Source organism: Nicotiana sylvestris, chromosome 8 (assembly GCF_000393655.2).
Source record: "Nicotiana sylvestris chromosome 8, ASM39365v2, whole genome shotgun sequence".
Classification (NCBI taxonomy): domain Eukaryota; kingdom Viridiplantae; phylum Streptophyta; class Magnoliopsida; order Solanales; family Solanaceae; genus Nicotiana; species Nicotiana sylvestris.
Genome location: NC_091064.1, coordinates 158,439,829 through 158,448,500, shown reverse-complemented (window position 1 = coordinate 158,448,500; position 8,672 = coordinate 158,439,829).

The window sequence follows — 8,672 nt, the reverse complement described above, 5'->3', positions numbered from 1 at the left end:
ATAGTAAATATTCAAACGTGGTCACAACATAAGCCCGAATATCATAACACAATACAACAAGAACAAGAATCTAAATCCCCAAAACTCAGTGTTGCAAGTGCATGAACATCTACTCTAATATACAATACTAGCACCACAACTGTCTGGAATAGAAAATAGACAAAATACAATAAATGAATAGGAAGGGGGACCCCGTGTGCTGTGGATCGTAATGTGGAATGCAGCTCACCACAAAGTCTCCTCAGCAGATGTGTCTACGCATCTGTGTAACCACTAAATGTACATGCCTCCGTACCTGCACAATTAGTACAGAAGTATAGTATGAGTACGTAAATCAACGCTTACCCATTAAGTATCTAGCCTAACCTCGAAGAAGTATTGACGAGGGGTCGACATCGACACTTACTGGTGGTTCAATAATCAAGTACAATTAAAGTAGACATGTATGAGGCATAGAAAGTAAAAGCAACGAGAACAGGTATAAGCGTATAACACGATCCTCAACATAAGGGTACATACGAGATCCTCAAATCCCAGATACTTACTTGAATGGAATACATACATGATCATTAACAAATAAAATGCCAAATCTCAAGTCAGGAAGACTCAAATATATACTTTGACTCCCGATCGAATATAACGACGAGTCTGCCGAGGCGAACAACCCGATCCAATAAGAGTAATGATATACTATCCTGCCATGGCGTACATGCCGATAACATAAGAGTAGTGTATGCTACCGAGGTCGTATGATCCAATCTATAGATGCATCTCATAATACTGCCAAGCGAACGACCCCATCCCATAAGAATATGTTACATGATATTGTCGAGGCGAACGACCTGATAAGAGTAGTGAAGCTTGAAGGGTCGTAAAAGGAAGTATAATTTTCACGAATAATCAAGTAGCACGTCAAGTATCTAAAATAGCAAAGTTCGATTCTCTATGCAAGTCCAGTCTCAGGCAAAAATAATAATTAAGGCATTTAAACAGGCAAAAATAACTCAAATAGTACAATTAGCATATGGTATGAGTCTAAGTCTATCTGGACATAATCAAGAATCTAGCATATGCATGGACACTTGTCACCGCATACGTGCATACCTCCCCTAACACGTAGCACATAACAAAAAATAGCACCTACAGGGTACATTCCCTCTTACAAGGTTAGACAAGAGATTTACCTCGCTCCAAAATTTGATAACCGACTCCAACGCCTCTCTAACTCCTCAAACTCATGCCAAACAATCCGAAACTAGTCAAAGAATGTGTAAATCAATCAAATATACTCAAAGATTCGTAATTTAACAATAAGAAGCAATTTTCAACTCCCCACGAAAAGTCAACCCCCGGGCCGCCCAGGTTCCAAAAATTTTCGAAGATAAATATTACTCATAGCATCACGAACTCAAATATATAATTTATTTATATTTTATGTCTAATTTCATGGTCAAAACTCAAAAATATCATTTCTAGGTTTTCTTTAAATTTTTTCACAATTTCTACCAATTCCCATGTTTAAATTCATACATAATCCATGCATTGAGCTCACAATGAGTATGAATCACTTACTTAGTGATGGATGATAAAAATTCCAGTAATGACATGACCGGCCATTTTGCCTTCTAGATCCCTGTTTCCCTAATTAACACTCCATATGTGCTTTTACAATTTTATGACTTGCATGGATGGTTAGTTGGGGTTTGGAACGGTTCGGGTTGAAATCAGAATACTTAGTTCCTTAATAGTGGCTTAAAATGGTTAACTTTGACTTGATTTAATATTTTGAGTAAACAATCTCGGAACTGGAATTTGACGGTCCCAATAGGATTGTATGATAATTTTAGACTTGCGCGTATGTTCGAATCGAGTTTCGGATGACCTGTGAGCGTTTAGGCGCTTAATATTTAAAGTTGGCGCATTGAAGGTTTTCAAGTTCTTTAAGTTTGGTTTGGAGTAGGTTTTGATGTTACCGCGTTTGGAATTTCGAGCCTGGAAATAGTTCTGTATGGTGATTTAAGACTTACACGCAAAATTTGGTGTCATTCCGAGTAGTCTAAGTATGTTTCGGCGCATTCAGAGCTAGTTGAGAAGTTTGAAGTTCACAGGTTGATTCAATTTAATTTTGGGGTGCGATTCTTAGTTTCATTATTGTTTTATGTGTTCCGAAAGTTCGAGCAGGTCCATACTATATTTATGGACTTGTGCGTGTATTGAGACCGGGTCCTTAGTGGCTCGAGTGTGTTTCAGACCGCCTGGAGCTAAGTTGGAAACACCAAAATTATTGTTCTGATTTCCTTCTTCGCGAATGCGGCGCCGTAATCACATTCGTGATGAAGGAATGAGCTTGGGTGGGATATTTCCCTATGCATTCTTGAGAAGGAGACTGCATTTGCAGGGCTCTGGGCCACTGACCTTCGCGTTCGCGCTCAGGTCTTCGCGTTCGCGAAGTGAGAGGCCAACTGGTGAAGGGGTCAATTGATGGCCTTCGCGTTCATGATGGGCAGGCCAGCTAAGCCTTTGCGTTCGCATGGTGGTTTCGCGTTCACGAAGGGCATTTTTCTGGGCTTGGATTTTTGGCCTTCGCGATCGCAAATGCCCTATCGCGATCGCAAATAAGGGACCACTGGGCAGAAAACATTTTAAAAACGGGACTTAGACCTATTTTCCCCATTTCTCACTTATGTAGTCCAAATTTGGATCTTCTTGGAGAGGGGTTTTCATCAAGCATTGTAAGGTGAGTAAGTTCAACCTAATATGAGTTCAATACATAGATTATGGGTAGATTTTAACGGGTAAAATGTGAAATTTTTGAGAGTTTATTTAAAAACCTAGGTTTTTATAAATATGGGATTTAACCACGAAAATGATTATGAAATTGGGTAGAAATTATATATTTGAGTTCGTGAGGTTATGGATAACATTTATCTTCGAAAATTTCCGGAATCTGGCCACGTGGGTCTGGGGGTGAATTTCAAGAATCTTCCAATTTGGGTTGGGTAATTACTCTAATATCTAAATTATGAACTTTTGAGTGTATATTGATTAATTTATATAATATTTAGCTAGCTTCGGATTGTCCCGCACCATGTTGAGGCTTTAGAGTGAATTTGTGCGCCGAAAAGTGAGCTTTGAGACGAGGCAAGTCTCTTGCCTAACCTTGTAAGAGAGAATTTACCCCATAGGTGTTTTAAATTACTATTTGCTTCTAATTGTGGGGGTTATGTACGCATGAGGTAACGAGAGTCCGTGCGTAGCTACAAATCATGCTTAAGTTCGGGTAGTTTTAGGACACAATCATGAAATACTTGTATTGTTTGGAGTCTACTTGTTAATTTAAGAGCTTAAGTTATATTGAAACTTGATAAATGATTCATAAAGGCCGAATTTAACTTACTTTGAGTTTTGGCGGGTTACTTGACCGTTAATAGAAATTGTGCTTCCTTGTGTATTAGTCTTGTGATATCTTTTAAATCGGATGTTCGTAGAGTATCCTCTCTTCTTGTGGAGTGGGCTGAATGCCTCGGCAGTATAATAAATGCATCTATGATTCGTACCCCTTGACCCTCGGCAGTGTACACATTATTCTGGATCAGGCCGTACGACCTTGACATGAATCATACGTGATAATGTTCGAAGCCCGATTACACTTGATATTATTTTTATGACATGAGAGGTTATAATTTATTTATTGGCCCAAAATTATTGGAGTTCGTATGTGTTAGTTGGAGATTTTTAAATTGACTATCAGTTAAAGAATCATTTATTCACTGCTTGCTATTGTGTTATTATTATTATTATTATTATTATTATTATTATTATTATTATTATTATTATTATTATTATTATTATTATTATTATATATATCATGCCTATTTAGAATTTTTGTATTTTATTTGTTGGACCATTATAAGTGTCGATGTCGACCCTCGTCACTACTTCTTCGAGGTTAAACTGGATACTTACTAGGTACATGTTGTTTATGTACTCACGCTACACTCTGCACTACTAGGTACTTATTGTGTACATGTTATTTATGTGCAGGATCTGAGGCAGGTGCATTTGGCGTTCATTGAGGAGCGCACTCCCGTTATCCTGAGGCATAGTGGTGAGCTGCTCTCTGAGTACGTTCTGCAGCACCCTCAGTCTTTCTTTTGTATTTAATTTTTGTCTATCCTATTTTAGACAGTAGTATATGTGCTTTGTATATTCTACTAATTTCTGATACACTTGTGACACCAGTCTTGGGAACATGCTACTAGACACTTTATGGTTTTGAGTATTTATTTCACTGTATTTGCTCTTTCATTGGTTTACGCTTTAGTTTACTATAATTTTCCACTTCTCATTTACTTGATAAATAAAAGTCAACTACGTTGAAATTATTAAAAAGAATAAATACATGTCTAGTTCACCATTGGCTTGCCTAGCGGCAACATTGGGTGCCATCATGACCTATAGGGAAAATTGGGTCATGCCAACATGGTATCAGAGCACTAGATTCAGGTAGCTCTCACAAGTCATGATCAAGCCTAATAGAGTCTTTTGGATTGGTGCAGAGACGTGCGTACTTATCTTCGAGAGGCTATAGGGTGTTAGGAAACTACTCTTTCTTTATCTCATATCGTACAGTTGATGTTGTGTGAAGTATCTTTCTTTTATTCTCTCACAAATGGTGAGAACACGCGCGACAGATGTACCCGGCCATGGAGGAGTTGCTCCCCCTTGTTTCTAGAGGTCGAGGGAGAGGCCGAGGGAGGGCTACAGCTCGTGGTAGAGGACGAGGGCGTTCTAGAGTTGCTTCAGTTGTGCCACTAGTGGATCTAGTGGAGGATCCTGTTAATGAGGAGTATGGTGAGGTGCCCGCAGCGGAGTCATCCCTAGTGGATTTCATGTTCGCACCAGGATTCCAGGGGTTTAGGGGCTGTATGCTGCAGTTCATGGATTCTATGATGCATGCTAGTTTATTTCCAGCTGAGCCAACCACATCTCAAGTAGGAGGGGAAGCACAAACCCCTACCGCTCAGGATCCAGAGCATGCAATTGCCGTATATCAAACCCTGGGCGCACTACCCGTGGGTGGAGCTCAGCCAGTTGCAGCGTCTATACCAAAGCCTAGACCAGTTGCAGCCGACGAGCTGCAGAAGCTACATGGACTAGGCTACATCCTCTTGCCTTTGGAGGTGAGCGACCTGAGGACCCCCATGACTTTATTGATTGTTTCAGGGCAGAATGCACAACATGAAGATATTGGAGTCCCACGGGGTGGACTTTACCACCTTTCAGCTAGAGGGCAGGGCCTGTAGATGGTGGCAGTCCTATCTTCTCGGTAGACTAGCAGGTTCTCCTCCCTTGATTTGGTACCAATTCACACATTTCTTTCTGGAGAGATATATTCCACCCTCTCAAAGGGAAGAGTTGCGGGGTCAATTTGAGCAACTTCAGCAGGGTGACCGATTATGAGGCGAGATTCTCTGATTTGTCTCGCTATGCACTTATGATATCCCTACCGATGCAGAGAGAGTATAGAGGTTTGTTGCGGGTTTACACTCTGGTATCTAGGCCAATATGGCCCGAGAGGTTGAGATGGGGACTCCTCACCAGGAGGTTGTAGAGATAGCTCAGAGGATCGAGGGTGTTCGTTAGTGGGTCTGAGAGCAGATGCCGAGGGACACAGTTTCGATATTCTGGAGGGTTTAGTGTTGCTCCGTCTGGGGGCAAAGGTCAGTTTGTAAGGGGTCAGTCCAGCATGCCCACATATTCAGCACCGCCACCTCCTAGGGTGCTCTAGTGCGGCCCTATTTTAGCTCCATCCCAGAGAGCTCTTACCGTGTACCGACCATTCAAGGTTACTCTAGTGGGAGTTCAGGTCCCTAAAGTCAGACTTAGGGTTAGTCATTTTTTGCACGGAGAGGTTGTTTTGAGTGCGGGGATCTTGGTCATGTGAGGAGATTCTGCCGCAGGCTTCGGGGCAAGGCAGTACAGCAAGGTCATCAACCTATGATTATAGCACTAACTACCACACTAGCCGTCCGGCCACCCAGAGGCAGATGGCAGGTGGGTAGGGGCCGTCCTAGAGGTGGAGGCCAGTCAGGCGGTGCTCCAGCTAGGTTCTATGCCTTTCTAGCCAGACCAGATGCAGTAGCCTCAGATGCCGTGATCACAGGTATTATTTCCGTCCTGCGGTAGGATGCTTCGGTACTATTTGATCCAGGGTCTACATATTCATATGTTTCATATCTATTTGCTCATTTTCTGGGTGTTCCTCGTGAGTCCTTGGGTACTCCTGTATATGTGTCCATGCCAGTGGGTGGTTTTGTTGTTATAGATTGGATCTACCGATCCTGTATCGTGACTTTCTGTGGTTATGGGACTAGAGCGGATCTTCTATTGCTCAATATGACTGACTTTGAGGTCATCCTGGGCACGAACTGGTTGTCTCCATATCATGGTGTCCTTGATTGCCATGTCAAAACTATTACCTTGGTGATGCCAGAGTTGCCTAGACTGGAGTGGAAGGGTTCATTTGTCAGTGCATCTAGTTGGGTTATCTCTTTCCTGAAGGCTCAACACATGGTTTAAAAGGGATATTTCGCTTATCTAGCTTATGATCGAGATACAATTGTAGAGACTCCGGTGGTTGATTCAGTGCCCGTGGTTCGGGAGTTCTCCGGTGTGTTTCCTTCTAATCTACCAGGTATGCCACCGGATCGTGATATCAATTTCTTTATTGATTTGTCTCCAGGTACCCAGCCTATCTCTATTACACCGTACCATATGGCTCTAAAGGAGTTTGAAGGAGTTGAAAGAACAAATTAAGGAATTTCTTGCAAAGGGGTTTGTCAGACCGAGTGTGTCACCTTGGGGTGCACCTGTGTTGTTCGCGAAGAAGAAGGATGGGACTATGCGGATGTTCATTGATTACAGCCATTTGAACAAAGTTACCACTAAGAAAAGATATTCGATGCCGCGTATTGATGATTTGTTTGACCAGTTGCAGGGTTCCACGATGTTCTCTAAGATCAACTTGAGATCAGGGTATCATCAGTTGAAGATTCGTGATTTGGATATTCCGAAAACATTCCGGACTAGATATGACCACTATGAGTTTCTAATGATGTTCTTCGGCTTGACCAATGCCCCATTGGTGTTTATGGATTTGATGAACCGGGTGTTCAGGCCATATATTGACTCGTTTGTCATTGTCTTCATTAATGACATATTGATCTACTCGCGTAGCATGGATGAACACGAGCAACATTTGAGTGTGGTACTTCAGACCTTGCGGGAAAAGAAACTATATGCTAAGTTCTCCAAGTGCGAGTTCTTGTTAGATTTTGTGGCATTCTTGGGGCATGTAGAATCAGGTAAGGGTATTAAAGTATATCCCAAGAAGTTCGAGGCAATACAGAGTTGGACTCGTCCTACTACAATGACCGAGATCAAGAGCTTCTTGGGGTTAGTAGGTTATTATCTTCGGTTTGTGGAGGGTTTCTCATCCATTGCAGCACCTTTGGCTAGATTGACCCAGAAGGGTTCTCCATTCCGATAGTCCAATGATTGCGAGGTGAGCTTCCAGAAGCTCAAGACCGCATTGACTACAACACCAATGTTAGTGTTGCCTTCCAGTTAAGGGATGTATACTGTGTATTATGACGCTTCACGCGTTGGCCTGGGTTGTGTATTGATGTAGGAGGGGCGAGATTATTGCATATTCTTCATGTCAGCTGAAGCCCCGTGAGAAGAATTACCTCGTACACGATTTAGAGTTGGCTGCGATAGTTTATGCTCTCAAGATGTGGAGGCATTATCTTTATGAGGTGTCTTATGAGGTTTACACCGATCATCATAGCTTGCAACATTTGTTCAAGCAGAGGGATCTCAATTTGAGGTAGTGCAGGTGGCTTGACCTACTAAAGGACTATGATATTACCATCCTTTATCATATGGAAAAAGTGAATGTGGTTGTGGATGCCTTGACTAGAAAGGCTGCGTCGTCACTCAGTCTTCATTATTCGAACATACGAATATTCATCACTTCAAAGATCCGCACTTGCTGGTTCTTAGGGAGACAGTACTACAAGGTGGTGCCAAAGAGGTTACTATGTGTGAGGATGGTGTTCTGGACTTCAGGGCCGTCTATGTGTTCCTAATGTTGATGGATTAAGGGAGAAGATTCTAGAAGAGGCACACAGTTCTCGATATTTTATTCATCCAGGTGCTACAAAGATATATCGCGACCTGAGACAACATTATTTGTAGCGACGGATGAAGAAGGTCATAGTTGAGTATGTAGCGAGGTGCCTAAATTGTCAGCAGGTTAAGTATGAGCATGAGAGGCCAGGTGGCCTACTCCGGTAGATGGTTATACCTGAGTGGAAATGGGAGCGCATCATTATGGAATTCCTAGTTGGGTTGCTGCGGACCTTGAGGAAGTTTGATGCAGTTTGGGTCATTATCGACAGGACACACTTTATTCTAGTTGTGACTACGTATTCTTCAGAGATATTGGCCCAGATATACATTCAGAAGATTGTTCAGTTGCATGGTGTGCCTGTTTCCATCATTTCATATAGAGGCCCTCTGTTCACTTTGCACTTCCGGAGAGCAGTTTAGAGAGAGTTGGATACCCAGGTAGAGTTCAACACAGCTTTTCATCCGCAGACCGACGG